The sequence below is a fragment of the Suncus etruscus genome, chromosome 1, assembly GCF_024139225.1.
Source record: "Suncus etruscus isolate mSunEtr1 chromosome 1, mSunEtr1.pri.cur, whole genome shotgun sequence".
NCBI lineage: Eukaryota > Metazoa > Chordata > Mammalia > Eulipotyphla > Soricidae > Suncus > Suncus etruscus.
Window position 1 is genome coordinate 115,241,845 of NC_064848.1, and position 4,583 is coordinate 115,246,427.

At 38.7% G+C, this 4,583-nt stretch overlaps 1 non-coding gene across 1 annotated transcript; it reads left to right on the forward strand.

Moving 5' to 3' along the window:
- The first annotated feature begins 2,320 nt into the window (after positions 1-2,320).
- Positions 2,321-2,450, forward strand: LOC126030857 (small nucleolar RNA SNORA22). The gene has a single exon (XR_007503195.1). It is a non-coding gene; the product is annotated as a small nucleolar RNA SNORA22 (small nucleolar RNA).
- Positions 2,451-4,583: the final 2,133 nt, after the last annotated feature.

Sequence of the window (4,583 nt, forward strand, 5' to 3'; positions counted from 1 at the left end):
AAAGCCAGACATGTAGAGGTTACCAAAAAGAATATTTGTAATTTTCTTATGTTTATTCATAATGTATGTCATTGGTTTATTATTACCTGTCCAGAAATTGTTGCGTCCACTTGGGACAAAGTAGGACATGAAATGAGTGATTATTTTGTAAATAATGATGATTCACAGAAGGAAAAAATTATGTTCCAATATTGGAGCCTGTTAAGAGATATCATTGTAACTAAAAATGCCGGAACCGCCAAAGACATCATCCATGCCGTTGAATCTCATGTACAACAAGTCTCCCGTGAGTGTTCCAGGACTCCCTCTCGTTCTAATTCTGTCTCTCATCTCCCTTCTCCCTCTGAGAATACTTCCCCTTGTCCTCCCTCCACCACTGATTCTTCTACCTTTGTCTCCAAAGTAACTAATGCTCTTAAAGATCTCTCTAATGCTTCTCATTTATATCCCTCCCTTACTTCTGTCCATACTTCTGCTCTATGCACCCAGACCCCTACAGAAGAGGCCGCTGCACCCTCTGTGCAAAATCCTAAACAGCCCTTCACTTCCCTAGCCTCAGCTCCGTCCCTGTTCCACCAAAACCTTTACTCCCCTCACCACCCTCCCCTCCTTAGCCAGCAATTGCAACAATACAAAGCCTTTAATTGGAAAAGCCTCAAAGAGCCATTTCAAGCCGTAACCTCCTATGGCCCCCAAGCCCCTTACACGCTCTCCTGCTTAGAATCTAAAAGCTGAACTCTTTGTCTCTTGGGAAGTTAACTTTTTTTTTCCGCTGCAAAGCCCTTGCAGACAGGCAGGAATTCTGATCTCTAAGCTCGTATAGCTGGCCTCACCTCTTTTCATACCTTAAAGGTACAGCACACACTTTCCAGGTCCCAGCTTGCCAACATGGCTCTTGCTGCCTTCTATGCCTGGAAGTCGCTCCCCAGAGCTGGCATTCCAGCAGCTCCCCCACACCGGCAACAAACTGTTGCTGCTTTCTCCCTCCCCCCCCCTTTTTCTGACTTGAGTTCCCAACTCACCACAATTACATCCATAGTCTCTCACCTCTCTAACAAACTTGATAATGCTCTTGGCTCAAAAACCAGCGCTACCTTTCCTGTCTTTCTCCCTAATGGAGAAAGTCTTCCCCCGCCTGCTCAGCAGCCTCCACCGCGGAGAACGCTCAGTCCCTAACCATGGCAGATTCCCTCCTCTCACCGCTCCCCCTCTTAAAGCTATAGATATGAAACTACTTGGCCAAATTGAAAATCTTAAACAAATCTTAAGCCTTCAAAAACAGGCTGCTTCTCTTAATTCACAAGTTTCTGCCCTTCAGGCTTTCCCCCGCCCTCCTAAATCTATAGTTGTCTGTCCTCTGCCCACTGAATTCCACGGCCAAGCCCCCCCTCTTGAGAACTCAAAGAGACAAACTAATGAAAGTGAGGCTAAGTGCCATAAAACAGAAACTGCTGCAGTGCCTACAAAAAATTCTAAGGGCACAGTGAGCAGGATAATTACAAAGTATCATCTGCTAAGCCATAAAACCTTGCGATATCTACACTTTGCTGTTAAAACTTCTGAGCCTAATGTACCCTTTACTTTGCTCAAACCAGCCCTCAGCCTCCTTCAGCCTCTTTCCTGCCAGCCTTGGGAAACAGCCAGCTCAAACCCTGCCACTCCCACTTTAAGCCTTCCAATTCACCTTAAAATACCCAATCTTTGTTATTCAAAAAAAATCTGAAAAGTAGCATCTCTTGCATATTCTCAAATCAATTAATAAAACCATGATTCTCATGGTGCTTTTGCAACCCAGACTCCCCTCTTCGGTTGCCACTCCCTCTAATTCCAATAAATTAGTAATTAATCTTAAAAGATTGCTTTTTTTTTCTCTATATCATTACACCCTGCTAACTGTAAATAATTTGCCTCTAGCCTTCCTGCTGTTAACTGTGCTGGCCCCTCCCCGAGTTATCAGTAAAAAACTCTGCTTCACCTTGTCAGCCCTACACTTCGTCAAATATGTGTTATTAGGTTTAGTGCATTAAGTAGTGTAAAGTAATTATTAAAACATTAAAAAGCAACAGGAAGATAAAGGCAATAAATTTTTTTTTCATGCCTCTCAGAAAATTTTAAAGCAAGGTCATGATTCTGTCACTTTACAGATAACAAAATGTTGGTAAAAGAAAAACTTCTTTGTGTTTTAAAATCCAACCGAACACAAAAGTGTTAAATTTAAGTCTTATATTTCTATTAAAAGTTTTATTTTAATTTTTAAAGTATTTACAAAATTATGTAAAAAATAATGTGGTTAGCCTTTTTAAACAATATAGTTAATTTAATGCACAGTAAACACCTAGGTGTGCTTTATAGTACCCTTAGTTTTAACTTTGTGCTACAGCAATGGTTGTTCTTTATTTCTGCATTGAAAGAACTATTATTTTAAGTGCATTCAAAATATCAGCACATTATATAAATCTGTATATTTGTGTCGCAGTGAAAAAATAATATAAATAAAAAAATATATTATATATAATTTTATAAGAATATATAAAAGTAACTAAACTTTATAAGCAAATTAACTAGTATTAAACATAATTTTAGTCTTAAGTTCTAGGTGTGTAAATGCATCAGATGTCTTTAACTATATTTTATAATAATCTAAGCATTTAGTTAATTTGGTATATAATATTTTTTACAAATTATTCACTTAAAGTCTTCATAGTAAAAACAGTTGTTTGTTTTTTAAAAAATCAGTTTTTATACCTTTAATAATCATAGTTCATGCTATTGTGTTTAATCATAAAAATTTAACACTTTATTGCAGCTGTCTTACTGTTCTACTGCAAAACCAATTTAAAGAAAACCTATTCATTTACAGCAAATGATTTCATACTTCAGAGTGAAGACTCCTTCTACAGTGCTCATTAACCATTTTACTTAAAAAATTTTTACTGCTTATTAACCATTTTACTTAATGTTTTAAACTTCAAATTAAAGTTGTTTTAAAAATGTTTTGTGTTAAATCTAAACCTTAAAATTTATTTTCAGCAAAGTTCCACTCCATCTACATTAAGTACTTCTCAAAACTAAAAAAGTTTTTCTACAAAATTTTTTTTTCTCTTCTTCTCACAAACATGCTAGCTAAATATTTAAAAGCGCTTGTCAATTTTTTATAAATAAGTCTTAAATCAATCCTTTTGTCTGTTTATGTGTCTGTTGTGATGAATGAAAGTGGCCACAAGTGTAAAATGTTGTGTTTAGTGTTGTTTTGTTTTGTCTGTTTATTTGTTATCTCTACATTTTATAATAATACAATTTTTAAAGCCTTATCCATTTTTTAAATTTCAATTAATTTTTTCAACCTGGTTCAGTCTGGTCAGTTCACAGACTGGCATCTTACAACTAAAAATCATGTGTTAAAAATTATGTATTAAGCTAGCTTTGTCCTTCTAAGAACATGGCGGAGGGTGTGGAGAATGGCAAACCCCAGATTTCTCAATGGCCATCGGGGATAACTTTTCCCTGGAGAATTTCTGGACTTTGCAGTCACCTGGCTTTCCTGCTATGTGTAAGTTCAAGCCTATAGAATATGTATTTATGGCTAAAAAATAGCATCCAGCTTTAACATAATAACTAGAAGTTTAAGAAAAATCCTTTATATTCAGTTTAAAAAAATTTTTTTAATTAGCAATTGTTAATTATAAATTTTCTTTTATGCCAAAGTCTAACAGAGGTCAAATAACATTCCCGTGGTATTCAAAAATAACTAGTGTAATGTAAATTGCTAATGTTTTCTGCAAATTCTTAATTTTTATATGAAGTAACCATTTTGCCTCCTGCCAAGCTGTTTTCTTATAAACCTCCTGCTAGACGCCATTCCTGCAAACCTGTTTCTAACTGACTCCACCTTTGACAATGCTGAATTAGACACTCTGCCTAGCTGCCTTGGATGCCCACCGATGCCACCAACAACCTCCATCCTCTCTACCTCCATCCCTTGGCCGGTCTTGCAAGTCGACCTTTGTGCCCTAGCCATGGGTGCAAGCCTATACTGGGGCACCTCCAATTTCCGCCTGCCTCAACCTCGTGCTGTTGACCCCGATGACTATTACTCCCCTGCTAGCGGTGGCTGCAACTCTGTTATTCGCCGTGATGTACTACGCCACCCCTTCACCACCTTCTACGTCTGCCCTGGTCACCACCGGCCCCGTTCCAGCGACTATAAGTGTGGCGCTCATAACCAACACTTTTGCGCCTCCTGGGGCTGTGAAACCACCGGAACTGCTTATTGGAAACCCTCTTCCTCCTGGGACTTCATCACCGTTTCACGCCCCCCAACTCCTCCTTTTCTGAACTGTGATGCATCCTCTGCTACCCGTGGTTGGTGTAACCCCCTCATCATCGAATTTACTGCTGCTGGACGTCAGCATCACTGGACTCAACCCGTACAATGGGGACTCAGACTTTACGTTAGGCGTACCGACCCTGGACTTCTTTTTTCCCTCCGTTTACTTAAACAGTTGCCGAATTCTCACCCCCTCGCCGTTGGTCCTAACACTTTTTTTCATCCTCATTCAGGTCCATCACACATGCCTTCTCCT